The 27,675-nt window shown below is 45.6% G+C and overlaps 1 protein-coding gene across 1 annotated transcript in view; it reads right to left on the reverse strand.

Annotated features, from left to right (window-relative positions):
* The window catches only part of LOC138472871 (interferon-induced protein with tetratricopeptide repeats 5-like), a 219,779-nt gene that overhangs the window by 161,097 nt on the left and 31,007 nt on the right, over positions 1 to 27,675 (reverse strand). The gene's annotated exons all lie outside the window — the stretch shown is intronic.

Raw genomic sequence — 27,675 nt, forward strand, 5'->3', positions numbered from 1 at the left:
TATTAATTTATTCAACAGTCAGTTATAAAACATTCACTAGAAGGAGGCAGTTAAATATCACACACACATATACTTCAGTACTATTCTCGTTAAGTTTCAGAGGCATTCAAACTACTTTGAAGGAGGAGCCAAATGGCCTTCAGAATACTTTGAAGGAGGAGCAAAAAGGAATAAGTTCAGAACATAAAAGGATTACAATTTCGTAGACAGTGCAGATACTTTGAGTTCACCAAAGGAGTCAATTCAATTCAATAGGCTGGGCCAAAGTCGATGCGCTAAAGTCTTGGATAGGATGAAACGGTTCTGTTAAGTAAACAGTAAAGTCTCTGTAGAGGTTCTCAGAAGTAGTTTGTATAAAGAAGAAATATATGTTGGGTCAAAAGCTGATTAGGCCTGCGAGTTGCAAAAGATTCACGCACTTTCACTGCGAAAGGTAAGTACTCTCAGTCTCGTTTCACAGTACCTTACAAATGAAGATAAACATGCAGCTGAAGACTTCTGTTCCTGGCAGTTCCTGCAGATCTCACTGTTCCTGCGCCTCAGTCGTGCGGACAAGAGGGAAGACGTTGGGGGACTCCTGCAATGCACTGGTACTGGTCAAAAAGCTGGCACTTGGCAAATCTTCAATTCCGATAGCTGTAGTAAAGCACACAAACTGGTGTCCATCTTCCTGCTTATTCGGTTTCCTGCAGCACTCTGAGGAAAATACAACCAGCTCCGAGAATGGTGTATGGGTGGCTTAGTGTCGAGTTGATTGGTCCCACCAACTCAAAGGGAGAAGTCGTTCTTGTAGGGCTTCGCTGTCGAGATGAACTGAGTGATTTGGACCTGCAGCAGGGCTTCACCGGGCAATCCAACAGTCCAGGAGTTGCAGCAGCCGTCCTCTTCAAGCTCGTCTTCAGTTCTTTCCTTCCAGCGGTCGACTCTGCCTTCCAAGCCAAGAGACTCACCTTTTATTCAGTTCTCTCCCATTCATTCCAGAACAGCTGTCACTCACCCAGCAGGGTGGCTGTCCTTGCTGGACAGTCAGCCAGCCAATCATACCAGAGTGCATTTGGGTCTACTGGAAGACTAAGCACAGGGCGTTTCGGGCACCTTCCTCACTTCCTGCCCACCCCAGACACTTGGGCGCCAAAGGCGGTCTTCAGTCCTGAAGCCCGCCAAAGGCGAATGAACAAAGGAACCAAAACTGGTTCGGGCCGCAGAGCAAAACTCTAGAAGGACCTTCCCACAAAGAAATGGTGAAAATAGAAGACCGGGACCTGTTTAAACAAAGGGGATTCAGATGCCATCTTGAAAAACATGGCATCCGCAATTTAACGCTACCGGTGTTTGCGGTCGGGAAGAATCATGGTAGTTTGTTGTAAAACCACTGCCACCAGCCATTTCGAGAGGAAAGGGTAGCATTTGACTGCTACATGAGTATCTAGACACAATGGATACTAGGTAACCCCTCTAGGACTCTATTGTAAGATAGGGGGTGCTGGGTCTATGAATTTAAAGAGACTAGTAAAGTCAATTTCACTTTACTTACTCTGGGAAACAGTAGTTTATCCCTGAGAAAGTATTTAAACCTTGGGAAAGCCTGAAAAGGTTTCCCTGTGCCACTGCACTGAGGGTTCTGTGTGACACAAATGAAAAGATGATGCCTATGGACTTGGTTAGACTCCATAACCACAGAAAACACAAGAGTAAAACACATTTAAAAACACATGAGAAAATGGGAAAAAGGGTATTTCCAGGTAAAAGAATCAAGTCCTCAAAATCCAGCAAAGTTGCTGGGGGTCGCTAAGGGGAAGGGAATTAGCACATGTTTGAGAATTCTCTGTAACAATCTGCAACCGGTGACGGTATCCTTGAGGGTTGTGCTATGTCAACAAATGCTGGTTTTTGGTTAGCTAAGCGCAATGGCTTCAGAGGGACCTTATCCTCATTGGCTAGTGTTAGTTCATATGAAATGCCTTGGTCGAGATTTAAATGCCTAGGTCTGCGCTATGGTGTAAGAGGATTCAATTCAACACTACAGCTAAGTCAACGCCTAGTCTATAATACTGACTGAAAACCCTTATTGATATATCTTTATGTCCAGTTCATGCGTTCTGGATGACTACCCCTATATAACACCCCTCTCTCAGAATCCCCCTGACCCCACTGAGCCAAGAAGTAGTTCTGTTTTGCAAGTTAAAAGGTTTATTTGAAAAGTAAAGCAATATATATCTATCACACTTTATAATAAATTAATAATTGAATATCACACTTAATCTGGTATGATAAAGATTAACAACGGAGAATCTGGCACTAGCACACTTCTTGATAATCACTAAGGAGTTGACATGAAATGGATAAGATAGCAACAATACTTTTATGGTTTCCAATGGATGCAATGTGGAATGAAATGCAGTACAGAAAATAACTTGATAGGATTTCAGCAAAAACAATGTAATCACTTTCTTGTACAATTCACCCCCCCCTTTATGCAATGCAAGGAAATGGAAGGAAGGCACACAGTTCTCAGAAATGCAATTAAATGTGATTCAGTTCACCCCAGCAACTTAGACTACAGAAGTTGAAAACACAGGCCCAAATGCTTTTAAATGTGCTGGAAATGAAGAAAAAAATATGCTAAAATGCTTTTAATTCCCTCTAGAGGTTCAGGGTGAGTGGTATCTAGTTAATATTAGTCCAGGCTCACACTAGCAATGATTCAGGGATAATTAGCAGGTTAAACGAATTTCTGGCAAATGGAAGGCAAGCAGCAGCAGATTTTTACACGTGGAGAAACTTGCAAATCGCGGTAAATTGTCAAATCACGGCTAAATTTGCGAATGCGCCGAGCGCGATTACAGAGGAGCTACAAGGACTATCACTATCGTTTTGGGGTCATAAGACAGCGTAGGATCTCAGCTTCCAGATGAAAGTTACTGCAAGTCTCTAGCACAAACGGTCACGGAGATATGAGCGATTAAATAAAGGTCATTTTTCAGATTTGAAATTTTAAAGTTCAAAAAGACAAGTGCAGCTTGCAACTAGAAAATGACAGGTGACAGCTTTACAAATGACAGGTGACAGTTAGGAGGCAGTTCTACTTAGATTAAAATAGGATTGAATTATATTATTTTAACTAAGAGATTGGTTCTGCACAGTTTTCTAGGTACTCACACTATATTCTTGAGTGAAATGGACCTCGCCACGGATCTGGTCAGGTTTTAAACTGGACTCTTGTCTCTGCACTTCACAGTGATCTGGGTCAGCTCTCTCTGGTTCTGCTAACAGGTCAGCTCTACTCTGCTGGTCTGGTCTGGGCCTCTGAAGGTTGATGGAGGTAAAGTATGGAATTTTGGCAGAGCTTCCAGCTGCAAATGGATTTGAAGGTACCTATCTGTCCTGTCTCTCTGCTTTTATGTGTTTTTAAAATGGGTGTGTGTGAGCATCACTAGACCCTACCCCTCTCCACTTATCATTGGCCAAGCTTTCATTTCTCCCCTGATTGGGGGAGCTAAGTTGTGTCAGAGTGATGTCATTTTACAGCCTGCAGAAAGTCCACTCCTCCTGTCAATTTACACACAAATCTAGATTTGAACCAAATACATATTTGCAGAGGTACATATTGTTTTAAAATCATATGCACCCATCATGCATTACAGGAGATATACCCTATTCAAACTCTGCTCTTCCTGGGAGCTTGCATTCAGAAATGGCAATATTTTGCACTTTTTAACTGGTTTGCAATACCGGACATTACCCCAAATTTACACACATGTGCGCAAGGAGTATGGACATTAGTTGATGAAGTGTCAGATTTTTCACATGCACACATTTTGAGTAATATCCTCTTTTCCGCTAAAACTCCCCTGAACATACCACCGGTTCTAAAAACCTCTTAAAATGTGGGCAGAAAAATCACAAGAATTATGGTATCATTTATAAAATTTTCACATGTCCGCTCTATGAGTTATTCATCTTTTTAGAGTTATGTTCTGGCCTCAAAGGGGTGTGGTTTTCCCCCAGCACAAGGTTGAATTTCTGGTTTTTCCAGTTCTGCCAAGCCAGCTTGCTCTCACAGGCAGTGCCCCTCCTTTGTCCTTCCAGGAGGAAGCTACATTTACGACATCTGCAATAAACCATCTGCCTGGGTCAGGACAGGGCTTTGTTCAGAGCTCCTGTATTCTGTGGGGGCTCCCCTTAATTCAATTATCAGAGAGATGGCATATCCTTAGTGTGGCCAGCAAAAGGCAGATGGGCCTGGGAACACAGCTGTGACTCAAGTTTCACTCCTGATGGGGGGTAGTTGCCAGGCAAAATTGGAATCTCTTTAAGCCAGTTTTTAGCTACATGTCATTTCTGTTCCCCAGTTTAAGTCAAGACATTTTTTTACATATGCAGCTTGGATGCTGATTCTAAGTTTAAAACTATGACATTTAAACAATTGCAACCTATGTGACACTCAAAGTAGGTCACTCATTTCTTTTAAACATTTAGATTTGTAGTGTCTTTCAGTCCAAATTTACTTAAACTGCTGAAATCCACAGCTCAGCCAGTCTTGTTATAAACCTTCAAGTCACTTCAGAATATAACTTTACATTGGATCCACCTCTTAAAATGTCTTTCTTTGGCATGTTTTGGGTTCATTTATTCAGTTTTCTACAAAATCTGGTGGTTTTAAAACACCGGCTTTTGGATAGTGGTGAGTACTGGTACTGCACCCCTTTTTGGGATTTAAGAAAATGAATTCCCAACAGTTATGGGTTTGCTTTTGGCAATCAGCATTGCCATTCCCAATGGTTTCAGACTACTGTGTGGGTAGTCCAATGGTGGTTTTAGGCAGTGTCCTTCTGTGCCCATAACATCGGCAAAAATGAGTGGCAGCCTATTCTTCATGCATTTCCCTGTGCATTTTCTGGGAAGCTCTGGCCATCATGATGTTTTCCATGTCAGTACTGCACAGTTTTGAGGTAGGGCCTGGATGCGTGGATAAAAACATCCCACAAGCCCCCCTCTTGCGATGGCCATTCTGTTTCACTGATGGGACTCGCAAGACCTGGGATGTTTCCTCATCTTCTTCCAGTAGATGGCACAGTTCAGCATCTTTTTCTCCATCCGGTCGGATCGATCGGTTCTCCTCGCCGGTCCTGATGGGAAAATTGGGCGGTACCCTGGGCCCGTTGCGTCTCTGCTCCCGGTCTCCGGATCGTCCTCCTTGGCCCGTCTCCAGGTTTTCTTTCTCCTAGGACGACAAAGGAAGAGCGGCAATACCTATTCATAGACGTTTTTCCACCACAGTTGAGATAGTGGGGCAGCATATGCATTTCATCATAATGAAACATTACATTCTTATTTTGAAAAAAAAAAACAGTATAACTAAGAGACAGTTTCATGCAAATCACAGTATTTTAGAGACTAGATGTGGTATGTTTTATGGTTGGACTGAATTAGTCTGAGACAGTACCCGCTAGGATTCCAGAGGATTCCTCCAGTTGTTGCAGAGTGTGCCTGGGATGGCAACATTTCAACTGGTTTATGTGGACCCACTTGTCTTCCCCGCTGCCAAAGGACCTTTGGGGATGTGGATTTTGTAGGCCACAGGGGAGATTTTGTCTATAATCTCAACGGTCCCTTCCATGTAGGCAAGAATTTCCGCTGTTTTGCCTGGTTTCTTTGGAAGTTGTATAGATAGACCCGGTCCCCCACCTGATATTCCTTTCTGGAAGTCTTCAGGTCATAGTGGGTCTTCATGCTATCAGCCGATCTTTCTAGATTCCGCTGAGCGTAAGCAAAAGCATGTTGGAGGTGTTTCCTTAAATTCTCCACATACTCATGAGTAGTGGAGGCATTTATCAGTGTCTGCTCTTGGGTCCTGTAGAGCAAATGCTGAGGAAGCACCATCTTGCGCCCAGTCATCAACTCAAATGGTGACATTTTGGTTGCAGATGAAGGGGTAGATCTGATGGCCATTAGGACCAGAGGTAATCGGATATCCCAACTTGGCCCAGAATCTGCCACAAACTTTTTTAAGATGCTCACAATTGTCCGTTTATATCTCTCTACTGCCCCAGAAGAAGCTGGCCTGTAAGCAATATGCAACTTCCTTTTGACCCCCAGTATCGCCCACATCTTTGTCATTACTTCACTGGTGAAGTGGCTACCTCTGTCTGACTCAATCCTTTGAGGTAGACCGAAACGGGAAAAGATGTGGTTAATCATCAGGGCAGCTGCGGTTTCTGCCTTGCAATTTGGGGCTGGGAGACATTCCACCCACTTGGTACACAAGCATGTCACAGTCAACATTTACTTATTCCCCCTAGCAGAGCGAATCACGGGGCCTACAAAGTCGATTTGTAAATCTGACCATGGCAGTGTCATCCCCCTCTTTTGGAGAGGCGCGCGGTGCGTGAGGGATGATGGCTGAAATTGTGCACACACAAGACACCCCTTCAAGTATTAGTCGAGGTCCTGCCCCATGTGTGGCCAGTATGCAACGTCTCTTAAGATTTCCAATGTTGTGTGAACCCCCCTATGACCGGCGGTGGCCGCATCATGGGCGTGACTTAACATCAGGCTTCGGAATGAGGTAGGAACCACCCACTGATCGTGGCCAGCTTTGGATTTCCTTACCAACAAACCGTCTTGGATCCGGAACATTTTTGGACATTTCATCAACACCCTTAGGTCCTCTTTCCCAATGTAATCGGTATCCGTCAGGGGAAAGTTCTCAGGGTCCTCAATGTGCTGGTAAAATTTACCAATTATTGGATCCCCCTTCTGAGCGGTAATCAAATCAGCATCAGGGGTCTCCTTACTCCATTGTGCAATTGAAAGGTCGTTGTGAGCATTTGTCTGGGACCTAGTGATAGCAGTGACCTGGATTTCCCCCAACAGGGACTCAATCTCAATTAGATCCCCTTAGATGGCCCCGGTTTTGGCCAGCTGATCAGCTAAGTCATTTCCAGTTTTGTCTGGTCCCTCTACTTTGGAATGACCCTTGATCTTTTTCCAATAGATGGTCATCTCATTCGAGGTGACCAGATCATCAATGTTTTGGATCAACTTCCCATGTTTCAAGGGTTTGTTGTTAGCACATAACATGCCTCTGGTTTTCCAATTAACCAGGTGCTCCACGAACCCGTTCCATATATAATCCAAATCTGTGATTATGACCAGTTCGTGGAGTTGATGTTGGACAGCAGTGAAGATGGCTTGATGCACAGCCATCAACTCTGCCACTTGACTACTTCGGGGACCAATCTTGTACTCAGCGGAGGGTTCTGGGGACTCATTCACCCATGCATTCACTATGCCGGTCACAAGTTATTTTTCTCCGTTGTTGTCAACATGGTAAGTGCATCCATCCACATAGACAGTGGGCATTCCATCACACTTGTCTTCTTCAAAGACTTTGTGTGGGGAATTGAGGTATGCCTCCATGTTGTCCTTGGTTTTTAGACTCTTGTCCTCGAGACAAATTTCTCTGGCACAATCATGCAGGTCAGCCAGACCTTGCACGAGGGGACTCTTCTTGTTTTGGCCATATCTGACCTCCACAGGAAAGCCTTGCATAGACAGAATCCAGGAAGTAATTCGGGAATTACTCACATTTCCGGCACAGATTTTGTCACTTTGGAGATATTGCAGAGGCTGGTGTGGAGTCTCCACTATGATGTGTTCCCCTTAGAAAAACGGGCGGTAATTCTTCAATGCCCACACCATTTCCAGGAGTGACGTCTCACAATCCTTGAATTTTTCCTCCACAGTGGATAAAGTTTTACTCGCATAGGAGATTACTTTATTGACCTTGTCATGCTTTTGGTATCATACTGCATTCATGCATGTATTAGAGAACCCTGTCTCCAAGAAGAACTCCTTGTTTCTGACATGGTACGCTAGGCAAGGCTCGTGTGAGAGGCTTCTTTTGAGTTGTCTTACTGCCTCGGCTTGTTCTGGACCCCATTCCCACTTGACCCCCCCCTTCAGGAGATGAATCAGGGGTCTGGTGATCTCTGCGTAGCCCTCAATGAACTTTCTGCTGTAATTAGTCAGTCCAAGGAGGCTCCTGAGTTCCCACAGAGTTGTGGGGTCTTTCAATTTCTGGGGTGCTTCCACTTTCTTTTCCTGGGGACAGAGACCCTGAAGAGTAATCTCATGCCCCAAGATATTGACACGGGTTATGCACCACTGTGCCTTTTGGAAGGAAGGTTTTGCTCCGGCGGCCCTCAATGTCAGAACTTAACGGATCTCTGCAATGTGTTCCCCCACAGTTGAACTTTTGATGAGGACATCATCTACATAAGCCAGGTTACCCCTCGCACCCAGGTCGGGCATGGCCTTATGTAGAAAAATGTTGAATTCATTGCCGGAGTTGATGTATCCGAAGGGAGTCCCGGTCCATGTGTACCGCTGGCCCCCAAAGGTAAAAGCCAGCTTGTATTGGTCCTCACTACTGACAGGTACAGTCCAGTATCCATTGGTCAGGTCTATTGCAGTGAATACCTGTGACCCCTGGATCTGGGCCAGCCCTTGGTTAATGTAGGGAACAGGCCATCGGGAAGTATGGAACCATTTGTTGAGCTCCCTAAAGTCGGCACAGAGTCTCGACTGGCCGTCTGGCTTCAATATCCCCAGCACCAGATTATTGAAGGTGCTGTGGACTGGACGGATTATCCCACGGGACTCAAGGTTCTTAATTGTTTCAGTAAGGGACTCCATTGATGCGAGAGGCAAGCAATATTTCTTCACAAACACTGGAGTCATGCCAGGGTCCGTGGGAATTGTTGTTGTGTGGATGTCGGTGCGAACACAGTCATAGGAGTCCACCGCAAAGAGATCTTGAAAATCCAAGAAAACTTGTTTCAACTTTTGCTTCTGCTCCAGAGTCTCACAGGTATCAGCTAGGTTGACTCTCTCTTCAACCATCTGCCTGAAGACTGGAAAGACTTCTGGTTTTGCTATCTCAGCGGCATCCTCCAGCTGGGTGGAGAAGTCCCTGGTCAGAGTGGTGATTTGGACTGGTGGCTTCAGGTGTGAAAGGCAGCCTCCATGGACCTGGAAAATCACCTCATCCCTACTGAAGTCACAGGTCACATCTTCCTTACTGTAAGAGCAAGAAATGTACACCAGGAAGTTCCCCCCATGCCGGGTAAAAATCCTGTCTGGTGTTGTATTGTCATCACTGTCACTGTCAAAGCAGTCCTTGGGGATTGGCCCTAACAGTTCATTTCCAAGATCAATGGAGAAATGTCGGTCATCAACCGCCATTCCAATAATGGTGCCTGCGGCTAGAGTAATACTCTTTAAGTCGCTGTTATCCACCTCTATTAGAATGGTGTCATGTTCTATGTTGACTAATGGTGTTGGGTTTACCCCCAACCCTTGCTGTTGGAGAGAAGCGTTTAGATGTATGTAAGCATCAGGGTTTTGCAAATATTGTCCTCTTTTAACTTTCACTTCCAGGGAGAATTGTCGGGTCCTTTCTGGGATGGTGACTTCCTCTTTGATCTGAATTTCAACTGCATAAGGTAGCAATTGAGCTGACCTCAATGCTTTTTCTGGATCGTCAAAGCCCATGGGATTATCCGCTAATCGGGACCAGGCTTTGAAGTTTATTAGGTCCAAACTAATGGCAAAGCGATTGAGAATGTCACTGCCTAAGTAAAAGGCGGCAGGGACGTCTCGCACGACCCAACAATTGTGGACTATGCTCTTGTTGCCAATGGAGATTTTGAGCATACACCTGCTTGGCAGGAGATGTTTGGAATTAGGTGCTTCCAGGTCCATTTCCCATTTGTCTATCAGTTTGAATGTGGGAATGGCTGGATCTTTTGGGAGTTGGCGAAACATGGCTTCGCTGATGAAGCTCTTACCATTGTTCACGCACACTCGAGCGAGAACAGAGTCCTTCCCATCATTTAACTGAACAGGGATGAACAACTGCTCTCCAATTTGCTGAATATCAGCCAGGCTCTGAGCTGATTTCACATCTTTCTGGACTATAGGAGTGGGAGTTTCTGATTGTGGATTAGTAAAGAATTTCAGGGTGTTTCCTTCCAGTGTGGAATACCACCTTAAACTAGAAGGAAGGTTGATTTTCAGAAATAGAGAGGACCCCCCATCACCAGTCTGTTGTCCTACTGCTATTACTGTCAAGTCTGGAATCTGGTTGTTCTGGAAGTGAAATTCTACTTGGTCAGATTTTTGTTCAACCATGTGGCAGGTGCCGTTTAAACTAACATGGTTGACACTCTGTTTTAATTTTATTGGTTGGCTAGTCTGGGTCCAGAGGACCTTGTTTACGCAATCTATTAGGGGTGACAACCTTCTCAGGAGGTCATTCCCTAGTAAACAAGGGGTGCCCTCTGGAGTCACAACTATGACCGGGTGTTTCAACTTGTGTCGCCCAATTTTAATGTCCAAATCTGCCGTCCCCTCGACGGGAATTTCCTTCCCGTCAAAGTTCTGGAGTTGCCCAGGAAGAGAGGTGAGAGGAATTTGGTAATTCCCTCCCCTTCCTGCATTCAGTTCGTCAAAGGCCCTTCTGGACAGAAGGGTAGCTTGAGATCCCGTGTCCACCAGCGCTGAAATCGTACCCTGCCCCTGTACTTGTACCAGGGCATAATATCTTCCCTCCTTCTCCTCAAGGGGGCACAGATAATGCACATTTTTGGACAACTGGTGGGCTAACTTTCTGGTTTTGGACATCGCTAGCGAAGAGATTTGGGCAGAATTCTGTGGAGAGCCTTGGGAATCTGAAAGCAAAAGTTGGCAACTGGAGATCAGAGCCATTGTGGGTTCCCCTGGCTCCGGTTTTAGGCCGCCCCCCCCTTTTTGGAGGCAGTCACCAGGATGGGTTTGAACCAGGGGATTTTCTTGCTGTTGGTTCTGGGATGAGAAGGTGGGCGGCGGTAGCTCAGTCTCCACATCTCCCTAGTCTGGATTTGCATCCCTAGGGACCCATTTTTCTTTGGGAGGAGTTCCCCCCTCTCTGAAGGAGAAGATGCTTTTCCCAGGATCCTCTGAGGGTCCCTCCCCCTCAAATTGGAAGATCTGTACCTCCTCCTCAAACTGAGTCTGTTTGGGTCTTTTGTTTCTCCTACCCCCCCTCTGCTCCTTAGGAGGCAGACTTTCAGGGGCAAGAGATTTTGTTTCTGGTTCCTGGGTTTCCAGGGGCTGTTTACAAGTGAGGAAGGAAGCTTCCTCCAAGGCTTTACACCCCCCTTCCCCTTGTGCCTCCTCCCTGGGAACCGGTGAGTTATCGGGGTGCTGCCCCCGTCATTGTTCTGGAGCACCAGGTCCAGAGTTGGGTGCGTTCTGCACCGGCATGCCGATCTGAGGGTTCTGCTGAGCCCTCAGTATGTGACCCAGATCCCGCGCCATGTTTTGAACCTGGCGCTCTAACTGGGAAACCCGCTCAGGCTGATACGGGGCCCTGTTTTCTCCCCTGGGCTGATCCCGGGAAGGGTAGCTGTCCCTCCTCTGGTAATACCCCGGGTTGGGAAGATTTGGGTACCCCTCCACCCTTGGCCTCCCCTCTCCCGGATTAGGTTGTCTGGGCTCAGGGAATTGGGGAAAGAAGGGTGGAGGATTTTGGGGCTGGAAATTGGCGGATACCTGGGGAAAAAGTTCTGCCCAGGATTCGGAGAATTTCTGCCCTCCGGTGGGAAGTTAGGAGGAAAGTTCCCTGGGTTAGGTTCTTGGCTGGATCTCCCCCCTTGGGCTGGAGGAGTCCACACATAACCCAGGATGGGTCTGTTTCCCTTGTAATGGGGGCTTACATAATCAGGAGAGCGAGGGACCCCATTTGTGGGGCTGCCTCCCTGGCTCCCTGTCTGTGACTGGCCCGAGGACCTTCTGGGCCTAGCATTATTAGGTGCAGGTAGGTTTTTAGGCCCCCCCATCTCCAAATCCAAAACGGGGGTGACCTTTACCTCTGCCACCTTGGCAGCAGCAGGGGTGCTGTTGGCTTTGGGGTTTTTCTGTGCATTACTTTTGCTATCTACCGGTTTCTGCACCTCATAGATCCGGGTAGCCTGTTCAATGACCCAGTCTAAAGATCTTTTCTCGTGAAAATCCCTCACGAGCTGGGTCATTATATATTTGGGCAAGGCATGGAAAAAAGTATTAACAAATTCTCTGCTGTCTGTGCGCACCCTTCTGGTGGTCTGCGCAAAGGCACGTTTCAGTTCTTGCACAAACTCTTGTGGGGCCTGATCCTCCCCACATTGCAAATTGTAGGCTGCCTTGCGAGCCTCTTGAGGATTTCTATGAATGGAAAAATGTTTCAAGATGGCCGCCTTATAGGTGGACCATCTTAAATGATTGTGGTCCTCCAGCCCCGCAAAGAAACTGGAGTATTCCGGGGAGAAGGTCCACTTTACATATTGAATACAGCTTTGGCAGTCCTTCAAATGGAAAGTCTCCATCATTTGCTCAAACAACTCTAAGTGCTCCCAAACAGAATACTTAGCGTTCTTATGGTAAGGCGTGATGACGCTCCTGATCGCCTTAATCTGCTTTAAGGGGTCCTTAAGCAAGGCCCTTTTTGCCTTATTGGCCTTTTTGGTTCGGGTAACCCTTGTCCATTCATCCTCTGACTCAGAGGCACTGCTCCCAGAGGTTCCTGTCTGTTCTTCCAGGTTTTCCCGGATTCTGCGAGCCTGGGAATGACTGACAGAATGTGGGGACCTGGTCTCCTGTTTCCTGTGGTGCTCAGAGGAGTCCTCAGATCCCTCCTTGCTGCCAGGATTTGCTGGGTACCCCCCCCACTGACCTAACTGGGCAGAGGTTTTCAGGATGCCCTTAAGGAGCCTACTCTCCTGGGGTTCCCCACTGAACTGTACTGTACTTGGGTGCCCATACCCGGATGCCCACCCCTCCATTCCTGAGTGGTACTGGCCTATGAGCCCCATACTTTTAGCTGGATAGTAATCTGCCATCCCTGTGGCCCTGTGCTCATGTGCGCCAGGGGAGATGGGGGTGGCAGAGTCCAGGGACTGAGAGAAATAAAGGCCTCTGGTACTAGGGCTCCTGGGGTTATGCTCAGGAGTTTCTCTTTCCCAGCGAACCTCATCTCTATCCGCCCCTGCTCCCTGTTGCAATGCAAGAGCCTGCGTCTTCAGTTCCTCAGTTAAGGCCTTACTAGACTCTATCAGTCTCTCCTGCATCGCTACCTGTTGTTGGAGCCTATCATTGTGCTGGCAGAGAGCCTCATTCTCTCTCTGCGTTTCCTGATTGGTCCTGGAGCACTGGGCCAGTCTTTGCTGCAGGAGGTTTACCTCCTGAGTCCCATCCCTACTGGCCTGCTCCTTTCTTGCCAGAGCATCTTCCACCCTTCTGGTGTGCTCTACCAAGTTCTGGTTTTCTTTTTGGAGGTCACCCAGCCCCTGGAGGGCCAGGTGATTTTCTTCAATTTCCTTTTTTAAGTGGCAGACTTCCTGGCCTAAAGTGTCTCTTTCCTGACTGAGATCCTGCATCTGTGCTGCCAGGTCATCCCTCTGTCGTTGAAAGGCACCAGCTTTTTGGCGCTCCTCATCAAACTCTGCCTGGGTATCCAGGTCTTTCAGAATCAGTTTATTGCTCTCCTCTTTCTTTCTATCTAGCTGGCTTTGCAGGGTGACTACCTGCTCCGCGCATGCCCTGTTGAAATTGATCTGTTGCTCCAACTTTTTCTGGTTCTGCAGTAAGGAGTCCAAACTGTCTTGGTGCTCCTTCTGCAGGGCCAGAAATCTGGTATCCTGGTCTGTCTTTTCCTGTTGTAGGATGCCCATATCCTCTTTTATTTTAATGATATATTGCCTACTATCATTTTCTGACTCCTGGCTCCTCTGCAGCCTCTGCTCAGAAGAGGCCAGATCAGATCGGGCCTTCTCTAATGCCAGCAGTTGCCTACTCGCCAGATCTTGGCCTTCAGCACATTTGTCCTGCATGGCTCCCATATGTAAATATAAATATGCCGCTACCCTGGCAATCTTATTGTGTTCATCTTTGGCTTTAGGAGCCATATATAGTTCACTCAGGGCCACATGTAATGGACCCTGATCTCTCCATAGGTCTGACCCTGTTTCAGTGACCTGTCGCGTGATGGCCTGCAACCAGGCATCCTGGCCCTGTTCAGTCCATTCACCTCTCACAAATAGTTTATGTAAGAGGTGCTCTCTGGCTATTTTCATGTCTACTAAGGTCGTCATTCTAGAGATTGGTCTCTGTCCTGACTTACAGAAGTTTGTATTTTATTTTTGCAAAACAGACCTTTTTCTTAGAGCGTTCCTTTGAGGAGTGCTTTACAGCGTAACACAGCGTGTGATCCGACCGGATATGTGTATCTGGTCAGCTGGCACGCTGTATTAATCTGCACAAGTGAAAGATCTAATCCAACGTCCGGCACGAGCCCCCAATTTGTAAGAGGATTCAATTCAACACTGCAGCTAAGTCAACGCCTAGTCTATAATACTGAATGAAAACCCTTATTGATATATCTTTATGTCCAGTTCATGCGTTCTGGATGACTACCCCTATATAACACCCCTCTCTCAGAATCCCCCTGACCCCACTGAGCCAAGAAGTAGTTCTGTTTTGCAAGTTAAAAGGTTTATTTGAGAAGTAAAGCAATATATATCTATCACACTTTATAATAAATTAATAATTGAATATCACACTTAATCTGGTATGATAAAGATTAACAACGGAGAATCTGGCACTAGCACACTTCTTGATAATCACTAAGGAGTTGACATGAAATGAATAAGATAGCAACAATACTTTTATGGTTTCCAATGGATGCAATGTGGAATGAAATGCAGTACAGAAAATAACTTGATAGGATTTCAGCAAAAACAATGTAATCACTTTCTTGTACAATTCACCCCCCCCCCCTTTATGCAATGCAAGGAAATGGAAGGAAGGCACACAGTTCTCAGAAATGCAATTAAATGTGATTCAGTTCACCCCAGCAACTTAGACTACAGAAGTTGAAAACACAGGCCCAAATGCTTTTAAATGTGCTGGAAATGAAGAAAAAAATATGCTAAAATGCTTTTAATTCTCTCTAGAGGTTCAGGGTGAGTGGTATCTAGTTAATATTAGTCCAGGCTCACACTAGCAATGATTCAGGGATAATTAGCAGGTTAAACGATTTTCTGGCAAATGGAAGGCAAGCAGCAGCAGATTTTTACACGTGGAGAAACTTGCAAATCGCGGTAAATTGTCAAATCGCGGCTAAATTTGCGAATGCGCCGAGCGCGATTACAGAGGAACTACAAGGACTATCACTATCGTTTTGGGGTCCTAAGACAGCGTAGGATCTCAGCTTCCAGATGAAAGTTACTGCAAGTCTCTAGCACAAACGGTCACGGAGATATGAGCGATTAAATAAAGGTCGTTTTTCAGATTTGAAATTTTAAAGTTCAAAAAGACAAGTGCAGCTTGCAACTAGAAAATGACAGGTGACAGCTTTACAAATGACAGGTGACAGTTAGGAGGCAGTTCTACTTAGATTAAAATAGGATTGAATTATATTATTTTAACTAAGAGATTGGTTCTGCACAGTTTTCTAGGTACTCACACTATATTCTTGAGTGAAATGGACCTCGCCACGGATCTGGTCAGGTTTTAAACTGGACTCTGGTCTCTGCACTTCACAGTGATCTGGGTCAGCTCTCTCTGGTTCTGCTAACAGGTCAGCTCTACTCTGCTGGTCTGGTCTGGGTCTCTGAAGGTTGATGGAGGTAAAGTATGGAATTTTGGCAGAGCTTCCAGCTGCAAATGGATTTGAAGGTCCCTATCTGTCCTGTCTCTCTGCTTTTATGTGTTTTTAAAATGGGTGTGTGTGAGCATCACTAGACCCTACCCCTCTCCACTTATCATTGGCCAAGCTTTCATTTCTCCCCTGATTGGGGGAGCTAAGTTGTGTCAGAGTGATGTCATTTTACAGCCTGCAGAAAGTCCACTCCTCCTGTCAATTTACACACAAATCTAGATTTGAACCAAATACATATTTGCAGAGGTACATATTGTTTTAAAATCATATGCACCCATCATGCATTACAGGAGGTATACCCTGTTCAAACTCTGCTCTTCCTGGGAGCTTGCATTCAGAAATGGCAATATTTTGCACTTTTTAACTGGTTTGCAATACCGGACATTACCCCAAATTTACACACATGTGCGCAAGGAGTATGGACATTAGTTGATGAAGTGTCAGATTTTTCACATGCACACATTTTGAGTAATATCCTCTTTTCCGCTAAAACTCCCCTGAACATACCACCGGTTCTAAAAACCTCTTAAAATGTGGGCAGAAAAATCACAAGAATTATGGTATCATTTATAAAATTTTCACATGTCCGCTCTATGAGTTATTCATCTTTTTAGAGTTATGTTCTGGCCCCAAAGGGGTGTGGTTTTCCCCCAGCACAAGGTTGAATTTCTGGTTTTTCCAGTTCTGCCAAGCCAGCTTGCTCTCACAGGCAGTGCCCCTCCTTTGTCCTTCCAGGAGGAAGCTACATTTACGACATCTGCAATAAACCATCTGCCTGGGTCAGGACAGGGCTTTGTTCAGAGCTCCTGTATTCTGTGGGGGCTCCCCTTAATTCAATTATCAGAGAGATGGCATATCCTTAGTGTGGCCAGCAAAAGGCAGATGGGCCTGGGAACACAGCTGTGACTCAAGTTTCACTCCTGATGGGGGGTAGTTGCCAGGCAAAATTGGAATCTCTTTAAGCCAGTTTTTAGCTACATGTCATTTCTGTTCCCCAGTTTAAGTCAAGACATTTTTTTACATATGCAGCTAGGATGCTGATTCTAAGTTTAAAACTATGACATTTAAACAATTGCAACCTATGTGACACTCAAAGTAGGTCACTCATTTCTTTTAAACATTTAGATTTGTAGTGTCTTTCAGTCCAAATTTACTTAAACTGCTGAAATCCACAGCTCAGCCAGTCTTGTTATAAACCTTCAAGTCACTTCAGAATATAACTTTACATTGGATCCACCTCTTAAAATGTCTTTCTTTGGCATGTTTTGGGTTCATTTATTCAGTTTTCTACAAAATCTGGTTGCTTTAAAACACCGGCTTTTGGATAGTGGTGAGTACTGGTACTGCACCCCTTTTTAGGATTTAAGAAAATGAATTCCCAACAGTTATGGGTTTGCTTTTGGCAATCAGCATTGCCATTCCCAATGGTTTCAGACTACTGTGTGGGTAGTCCAATGGTGGTTTTAGGCAGTGTCCTTCTGTGCCCATAACATCGGCAAAAATGAGTGGCAGCCTATTCTTCATGCATTTCCCTGTGCATTTTCTGCGAAGCTCTGGCCATCATGATGTTTTCCATGTCAGTACTGCACAGTTTTGAGGTAGGGCTTGGATGCGTGGATAAAAACATCCCACAATGGACACTTCAGGACTTGGAATGGTTTTCAGAGTTTCAGAATTGCTGCCTTGATGTTTAGCAGGTTTCAAAATAAGTAATTGATCAACTAGATTACTCTGAGGCATTTGGTTTTAGCCAGCTGCAATTAGAGAATCTGGCAAATCAGAGGGCTCAATGAATTCACAGTGTGTATCGGTGGTCAAGTTTACAGTCTCACTCACATCAGCTGATGATGAATTTGATTCCAGTAAAGACAGCGCTTGGACTGGCTTTGTTTTGCGATTACAGAAATCTTGTATGTCCAGCGTGTATGTTTTAAGCTGCAGGGAGTTAGCAGGGGTGGTTTTACGAATCGAATCTGAGGAGGGAGAGGACCCTCCGGGCGTGCAACTAAGCTGAATCGCTAGCTTAGAAACTTCTAACCGGACCGGCATAGCCGATTTCAAGGTGTAGCTACCTCCAGACATAAAGCCGTGAAGGTGGAGTTCACAAGATACTTAACAGTAAAGACTGGAGGGAATTGAGGAAAGGATTTAAGAGCCTAGGGAGACTCACCCAGGAGCGACTGATGAAGTAAGTCCCTGTGTGATGCAGGAAGTGGGGCTGTCGCTGCTCGCTGCTCAGCTAAGCGGCCAAGCAGCACACTTCCAGCACACTTCAGATGCGCGAGCGCAGATGTGTGCGGCTGGTATTTTTAGGTGTTTGTGGGAAGGCGGCCGTGGCTAGAGGCTCAGAAAGGTAATTAGGTATTGACAACAATTCTAGGACAAAAGAAAGTACAAAAACATGAATATAACACCAACACAATGGGGGTCATTCCGAGTTTGGAGGTAGCCATGGTGCTAATAACCTCCGAAATCGGTACGGGTTCCTTGAATGGGGACTTACCAGGTCATTCCAACATAGGAGGACCCGGTAACTCCGCATTCAAAAAAACAATCCCCATTCCCATTTGAGCCCCCATAGGGCTGAATGGGAATGGGGAGGGAGCAAATAATGGGCCCGCTAATTGCCTGCCCGTTATTTGCTCCCTGGTCCCTTAGAGGGACCCGCTAAGGGACCTCGTAATAGGGCGGTAGGGGGTTAACGGCACCGGCATCCTTACCGGTGCCGTTAACCCCCTACCGCCAGGAACTGAAAGACCCTCAATGTATTAAAGGGCTAAAAGAGATACTTGGTGGGGAAAATCAGCATACCGTGCACAATAAACATTCTGGAAGGGATTATGACGGACAGCCAAGCAGCACACTTCGAGCACAGTTCAGATGCGTGCGGCTGGTATTTTTAGCTATTCCTGGCGAAAGTGGGCATGGCTAGAGGCTCACAAAGGTAATTAGGTATTGACAAAAATTCATGCACAATAAACAGTCCGGAGTGGATTACGATGGGCAGCCAAGCAGCACACTTCCAGCACACTTCAGATGTGCGCAGCGCAGATGTGTGCAGCTGTTTTTTTTAGGTGTTCCTGGGAAAGTGGGCATGGCTAGAGGCTGATGAAGGTAATTAGGTATTGACAACAATTCTTTCAGCTTCTCTGCTGTCTCATCTATAAAATCCATGCACTCATTAGTCTTTTGAGGCCTTAATCCCAAAGCACTCTGTAGCCCCAATGAGTAAGGCTGTATATTGAAAATGGGCCTCTGTTGACAAGGACATTACCAGTGGCTCTTCCACATCTGAGGACATCATATGGCAGTCATTGGGGTCTACCCACTAATATACATCATCTTCTTCTGTGTCTAGGTTTGATCACCCTGATGCTCAGGAGTAGGATCTGGCGCAGTCTATTAGCTTTTCAAATGTATGTAACAGCAGTGAACATGTATGAACATCTTCTCTGGGCCCTACATTCATTATCTTCCATGAGCATTACCACCTTGGCGATAGAGTCCATAATCTTTCCCACTCCACCCTTACAGCTTATATTTGTCGGCAGCTGAGATTAACGTATTCGGCACCTGGGCCCTGACCCATATTTTGTGCCTCGGAGTAGACCCCATCGGTTCATCGCTTTAACCTCGAAGCGGGCACTTTCATGCAAATGTCTGTGCTTGGCTTATGGGAATGCACAGCATCTCGGTTGTCTGTGCAATTCTCCTTAGTGAGACCTGAAGTCAGGCTTTCAGAGCTGGGCCTGGCTGTGATGCAATGCCTTTCCTAGTGTAGCCCCTGGTCACTGATTGACTTACGGTTTTGCTTATTTCTTACCCATTTAGATTGCTTTAACCCAGCCTCAAAGGAGCGTTTGGGCATCAAACAACAGCAAACCTTTCTTCCACTCTTTAAACTTGCACCCAACCAATGGCAGAAAAAAAGGATCTAAGTACATCGACTCATGGGATGTATGTGATTATTTCAATGCCGAAAATTTCGACAAGGCAATAATCACGAACATCACCCCAGCCTGATACCCCGCCTCCCTCCACCTCCCTAACAGTAATACTTACTTCCGGTGCCCAACTTAGCTTTTATCCTTCTCCGCAGCGCTCACCCTGCAATGTGAGTTCCGCCTCGACATTGAGAGGGGGAACCTCTGCTGGCGGGTCCTTTTCTTTTTTGAAACAACTTTCATTGTCCCCAGCTTTCCTTTTTATGGAAGCCGGGGAAACCCCTGCAACTCCTGAAACCCCATAACGTCAATCAAGGGGAGAAGAGGACACCCCCTCAACTCTGCTCCCCTTGATCGACATTATGGACTTCAATTATTGTTCCAATGCCCAATTCGGCATTTTTGTCAGTATGTTTCTTTTTTCTTTTTTTCTACGGAACCTGGCTCATGAAGCATGATAGGTCCCTATATGTCTAGTACAGGGATTCTGTGACAGGAACACCACTGTGGGCAACCCTTTTCAGGTTTGAGAAAAACAAGATGGTCGTCTATGCAACCTAGATGAAACTCAAGTCAAGCTGTTCACATTGTAATCTGCATAGCTCAAAACCAGTTACTACTAAAGCACTGCCAAAGTAATGGCCTACCCCATCACCATTAAATAACTCTGAACTGTTCAAAACTTATCAGAGCATATGTCACTTCCCTTCCTCCACCATACACCTAAGAAAGCACACCACCCATGTCAGCATAAGAACCAACTGAAGCTAGTACTGGAATCAGAGACCTGACCTGCTCACCCTTTAACACCATATCACAATTCAATAACACTGTATCAGCAATAAATAGTCATTTCACTCACCACCTACTCACTGATGCAGAAACGTACATACTTTGTATCACGGATAGAGATACTTGGCTTTCTAAGGCCTCATACCTTAGCACTTGCAAATCTCTGCCTGCTAGGTTTTTTTTAGCCCACAAGGACAGAGGATTGATATCAAATGAAAGCAAGGATCACTCTAATAGTCACCGACCCCCCAACTCTAATTCTGAAGTCCTTATGTTTACATTCATGTTTTTCTCATTTTTTCTTGCAACAGATTTTCATTTACAGACCTACAACACCAAACCTGACAATACTGAAACCCCCTCTTTGTTCGACTAGACCCTGATGTCCTTTACCACACTCACCTAGCTGCCCTACGAGAAAAGATTATTGACTGTATCGCAGCAACGTCCCAGAGACCAATTCTTTTCTACCCAGTATAACTAACCTTGGTTTCACCCAGCTTGTTTAGGGGCCTACCCAGCATTCTGCAGAACATACCAGGCATCGTAATATCTACTCAACCTCTCATATCGAAGAATAGGTTTCATGAATAATACTCACCCTTGCTATGACATGCTGGGTTGTTTGCAGTAAATGTCAAATAAAAGTTTCAAACAAACTTTGCAGTAAATGTCAAATAAAGGTTTCACTTTGGATGACTGACCTCTAGGTGGCAAGTCAGGAAGGAAAAAGGCCTAACTTGCCCTATACTATGGTGGGATTTCCCTAACAAAATACAACCAATGAAAGCCAATATCAGGGACTTCAATTTAGGAATCCGTCTGTGTCCAAAACCTATGCTTGCCCTCACAACTAATCTATTCAATGTGTAGGGATGTCAGGAACCAACAAAAACAGTGTCCAACACAAAGTTCAGAGCTTCGTTCAGCTCACAGCTTCCTTGCAGCTACCATCCCCAAGTATAAACCAGTTCCAACAAAAAGTCTTGTGAGACTGACATTGTGACCAAAGCTTGGGGTTCCATTCCCCAAGCATAAACCAGATCCAACAAAAAGTCTTAGGATACTTTAGTTTTGACCAGAGCTCGGGGGTTCCATTCCCTAAGTGTAAACCAGTTCAATGCCACAATAGTGTCGTAAACTCTTTTAAAGCAAGTTGTAGTTCATTCAGAAAACAAGTTGGAGTTCATTCAGCTTTTAAAGTATTCATAAAATACCGGTTTCTCCCACTTTATTATTCCATTCACCTTTCTCTGATTTACTGCTAGAGTTCACCTTCAAGGTTCCATTCACCTTAAAGTTTGGCATGTATTGGGTTTGCTGGCATTGTGTAGTTTCCATTCATTTTAAAGTTCAAAGTATGCTGGACTCCATTATATTCTAAGTGCTGTTCCCTTTGAAGTTAATTATTTATAGCTTTGATTCGAATTGCAGGCTTCATTGACTTTTGATCCTCCAATGTAACAGTTCTGCTCATTTTATTAAGGTTTCATTCGGTGCGGTGTTCCATAAGCATGAGGTTACATTTATTACGACTTTCACTATATTTGGTAAAGGTTTTATTTGGTTCAGCATTCAGTTACCATAAGGTTGCCCTGGTTATGGTGTTTGTCGCATTTGTTAAAGGTCTTATTCAGTTCGGCATTCAATAACCCTGATGTTGCCTTGGTTAAAGTTGCTGTCGTATTTGTACAATATTTTATTCAGAGCAACATTCAGTAACCATGAACCTGCCTTGAATGAGGCTTCATTTGGTTCAGCATTCAGTAATCATGAGATTGCCTTAATTAAAGTTCTCATCATATTTGTTAAAGGTTTCATTCATTTCGGCATTCAATACCCAAGGGATTGCCTTTCATGAAATGTCTAGCACACACAGACTTTGAAAAATGTGCCTTCTTTTACACGTAACCACTTCGCTATAAAGTATTCTCTGTTTTTTTCAGTTTTTAAAGTATTCTCAATTGTTCACTTGTTAACAAGGATTCCACTTAGAGACCTTTGTTATGTTATGTTATAGAGATTTCTAAAGTGCACGTACACCCGGAGGCATCTCGGAGCTAAGGAGGCAGGCAAAAGCCGGAGCGCAGCTAGAAAAGCAAGGTTTTAAGCCTCGACGAAAGGCGAGGTGATCAGAGATATCATGCAGGGGGATGGGAAGGTTGTTCCACGATCTTGGAGCAGCAACTGAGAAAGCACGGCCTCCCTTGCGGGCCAGCTTAAACCGAGGTACAGCCACCCGCCGGGTGGTTTGAGAGCGAAGGGTACGAGTGGGTTGATAGGGAGTACATTTTCTTTGCAGATATTCCGCTATGCTGAGCAACAGGGAGCCAATGAAGTTGTCTCAGTAGGGGAGTCATATGGGCTCCAAAAGGTGGGCAGATGATAGAACGGGCTGCAGCATTTTGTAGTAGCTGCAGACAACCAATCAGATAAGCAGGTTGAGTCAGGTAAAGTGAGTTGCAGTAGTCCAAAACTGAGGACCAGGGCACCCACCACTGGTGCCTGACTGGCAGTGGGACATTTAAAAGCGTGTTTTGTTAAACACGTGACCACTCTGATACAAAATAATCCTTACGAACTATTCAAACACTCTCATACCGGGTTTGTCCTCTGATTGAATCTCACTGATTGCGTCCAAGGATTCTCCAGGTATGCAGATCTCTCAGCCTTCGATCCTACACATCACGGGTTTGCCACCTGCCCCTCAGGCACTCGTGTGGCAGCTTCTGCCCAAAGGAGAATGAACACCAGAGAAATGGACAGCCTCCCTGCACAACTTCCTTCCCTGATTTCAGTCGGTTCCACAGAGCCCCAGCTCCCGGGTTACACTTCCCTGAACCATCGGCGTGCTTCACATCCATGGCTCCCTGCTGCTCCTCTTGGTCTCTCTGCTGCCGCTTCGATGCTGCTACCGCCTCTCTCTGTGTTCCTTGACTGAAGTTCCTCTTGACAAGCTGCAGGTGTGAGTATCCAATTGAGTCTGCCTGACCACAATCAAAAGGATATGCCAAACCCTGATAGTTCCTAGCATGCATCTTCCTCATCCCAGTACCAGAGTGGTAAATGTACCAAGTCTTTATTACTCTTGGCTGCCTCTTCTTTGTCCCAGTACAGTCAATGGTCACATATAAAGAAGTCAGGGGAGTTGACTTACAATAGCTCATGAAGGCTGGGGAAGGGTTGGGTTGTTCATCAGTAGGGAACAGGGGATACCATTTCTAGTCCAAGGGCAGCCCACTCTCAGTCCCAAGGACCCTCCAATCTGTTGATCCTCCCTCGCTTGTCCACCCCCAGGGTCAGGATCCAAAGGTGATGACCTTCCCCTGGCCACCTGCACAGAGGATCCAGGGGGAGTAGGAGTGAGAATAACCTTATGTTTCTCACAAAACACATATATTGTACACACCCAATTAAACTTTCTTTCTTCACATGAACCCTTTTCAACAAATAATCTGACACCAAATCTCCTGACATCCATAAGCACGCATCTGGTTATAGAGAGTGGAGTGGAGTGGGTTGTTCATTACATTATAAGGTTGATACTGTGGGTCGAGTTACTCTTGTGGAGCAGGTTACCATTAGTAACCCCTCCATCCTGTGGCAATCCCAGACCCTGGGAGTGGTGGTTTGGCCTATAGATTAATCCTAAGGTTTTCCAACAGGCAAGCATAATATGATTGACCCCCTCTTTGGCACTCTTGGCCTTGCTGAGGCACTACCCGCCAAGAAGTAGCTAAGTTGCCTCAATGGTCAGTCCACCTTTGGACATCACAGTTAGGAGCAATGGTGTGGTCTGAATCTTGGCTAGAGTGCCACTTATCTTCTATCCCAGAGCCTACAGATGTTGTGCCCCTATGCCAAACCTCATCAAAAAGAATTGTGAATGCAAACTACTGCATGGCGGCTTCACGGCAAGAGCCCATGATCCCAACGAGACAAGGGCATCCCTCTGAAACATACCTTTACCTCTGGCACTCTTTTCAACCAACTATTTATAAATATCTGAGTCACCTTCCCTTAGAGGTATCACTGCCAAGAGTGCTGCATCGAAGCCCAGGTCCCCAGAACCTATCTTCCATATCTCCACCATTGCCACAGGAAGGGGGCCGCTCTGTGATGAAGAAACTGGGAAGGTGGCCTGATCAATGTACGATGCAATGCAATGTACGATGGAGGAGAACGAGGATTCCTACACAATTCATACTGCGGGTGCGAGACTTGTGGAGAAGCGAAACTGGTACGGCGTGGAACCAGTCCACCACCTTGTTCTATTTTATCATCAAGAAAGTGCTCCCGAAGGAGGTACAGAAGGCCTTAGACAAAATAGCTGGGATAGAAGCCAAGGGTTGGCCTGAAATTCAGAGTATAATTGTGCACCACTGTAGGAGGATCAAAGAGCGAGAAAAGGAGATAGCACAAAAAAGGATGGCAGATGAAGCGAAACTGGTGCAGAACATATTAGTGAAGGTCGCCGCCATAAACGCCAGCGTAACCGCTGATAGAGGGAACGAGGGGGATGAAAGTACGGGAAACAGACCAGTTGGGAGAGCAACGCTGTGGGCAGCAGGAGAACAAGGACCGTGGAATGGAGAAGAGCCACACAGAGGACCACAGTGGCAAGAAAGACCGGCGAGAGGAAGAGGTTGGTACCGTGGCCAGGGAGGGGGGTTCGGAGGTATGGGGAATGGATTTTCGGTGGGCAAGGGATGAGAGGGGGACAGCAAGGGTCATGTTGGAATTGTGGGAGATGGGGACATTATTCAAGAGATTGCAGAATGCGGCCTTCAGGGTATTTTCAAGGACAACCACCCATGGACAATTAGCAGGTATGGGGATGCCCACACCCAGGTAGCCCTATGGATTACCAATGGGAGGGGGAAGACCACAGGACCAGTGCTATAATGAACCCCAAATGCAGCAAAGACAGCCACCCCCACAATCACATCACAGTGCATCACAGCCCATGGCAAGACAAAACACTGTAGGGAACGCCAGCAATAAAAGTTTTGCAACAGCTGCCAACGGTGCACCTGCACCATTCCGTGGCGTAACTGTAGTTGTAGATAATGTCTTTTCAGTGCCAGGACAAGAAAGGTACGCAGATTAGGACAGCCCACAGGGAGCACTTGCGTGTCCAGTCCTATCCACCACCCTACGTGCAGAAGAGGAACCACTAGTGGGGGCAGAGATAGGAAACAAGCAGTTTATCTTTATGGTAGACTCAGGAGCGGAAAAATCATGTCTTATGGAAGGGCGGTTTCTGCTCTTAGGCAGGAATTTGGAAACGCAGGGGTTCTCTGGGGCAGTTTTAAAAGTTCCTTACACCAAATATCTTGATATAACGGTATGGGGTACCACGAAGACAAGCCAATCAACTTGCTGGGTAGAGATTTGATAAGTAAATTGAACATGACCATTTCATTTACCGAGCGGGGGATAGTGTGTTCTACCCCAGGAGTATGCCCAGTACGAGCAATGTTGATGATTAGTACAATGATGAATGAAGTTGTAGTGCGAGGGATACCCATTGATATAGACATGTTTATCTATGGCATCAAAGTGTTAACCCGAGTAGTACCTGAGATAACAAGAAAAGAATGGAGGACACCATCAGACTTTATATTCCGCCCAATTGCAAACACAGATGTCATGCCAGGCACGATAATGTCCATAGACATCGAGGCAGTTCAGGTATCAAGTAAACCTATTGTGGTCATAGGCTTGAACACACATGGGTGCGAGTGGAGAACTGTGTTATGCATAGATCCGAATATAATGCTAAGAGACATAACTGATGAAGAATTATTCACTGATAATGAAGACGATGGAGAGATAATAATGGAAATAAGCATACCATGTGACATCATGATCCAGTACAGGGAGGTCCACAACCCATTTATGGCTAGTGTTAATGCCCCACTGACAATATTTGAGGAAGACATGGCAAAAGTGGCACCAGAAATCTGGACTACAGGCCCCCATGATGTAGGGTTACTACATGAAGTGACACCAATAAAGATAAAACTCAAATATCCACAGACGCAGAGCAAGGGATTAGGAGACAATAAATGCACTCCTGAACCAAGGTATCATAGTGCCCTCAAACTCCCCATGTAACACGGCTATCTTCCCAATCAAAAAAGCAAAAGGAGGGGCGTGGAGGATGATCCAAGATCTCGGGCCACTCAATGACGCCATTCAAAAAGAGTTCCCGTTAGTGCCTAACCCGGCATCAATACTGTGCAGTATACCCAAAGAATCTACATGTTTCACTGTGGTTGACTTTAAGAATGCTTTCTTCTCCATACCACTTGACCCAGGATCGCAGTACCTTACAGCATTCACACTGGGAAACAACAGATATGAGCATCGCAGACTCCCACAGGGGTATTGCGAAAGCCCCAGCATTTTTAACAGAGTACTACGTGAAGATATTGTAAACATAGATGTAGAGAGCACCATTATACAATACGTAGACGATTTACTTGTCTGCAGCAAAACAGAAGAAAAATGCAGAGAAGACTCCATAACGCTATTAAACCTGTTAGCTACCAAGGGGTACAAGGTGGATAAAGGGAAACTACAATACTGCCTTGCCGAAGTTGTATACCTCGGACAGTTAATATCAAAAGATGGAAAACGAATGCTCCCAGACAGGGCAGCTGCTCTATGTAACAAAAACAGTGAAGGACATGCAGAAATTTCTTGGCATATGTAACTATTGCCGAGCATGGATCCTTGATTATGCAGCATACACACGTCCATTACTGCAAGCATTAAAAGAAGCACAGAAGAGTAGAGCCCCAATAAAATGGACACATGACATGATGACTCAGTACTTCCGACTAAAAGACCTTATTGCAGATGCCACAGTCCTTGCGAACCCAGATTATGAGAGGGAATTTTTCTTGTTCTCGCACTGCAATGGAACACTGATGACAGCAGTTCTGACACAAAAAACATCATTAGGCCACAAACCATTGGCCTATTACAGCGGAACAATAGATGCAGTGATGCAAGGTCACTTCGCGTGTGAACAGGCCCTCGCAGCTGTGGCCTTCGCCATTGAAAAGAGTGCCACATTGTGATGGGATGTTCAGTAACATTATATGCAGAGCATTCATTATTTGCAATTCTTGAGCGGTCAAAATCAACATTAACAACATAGAGAACATCCGCATACGAGATAATAAT

The sequence above is a fragment of the Ambystoma mexicanum genome, chromosome 8 (genome assembly GCF_040938575.1).
Source record: "Ambystoma mexicanum isolate Mex_15411 chromosome 8, UKY_AmexF1_1, whole genome shotgun sequence".
Classification (NCBI taxonomy): domain Eukaryota; kingdom Metazoa; phylum Chordata; class Amphibia; order Caudata; family Ambystomatidae; genus Ambystoma; species Ambystoma mexicanum.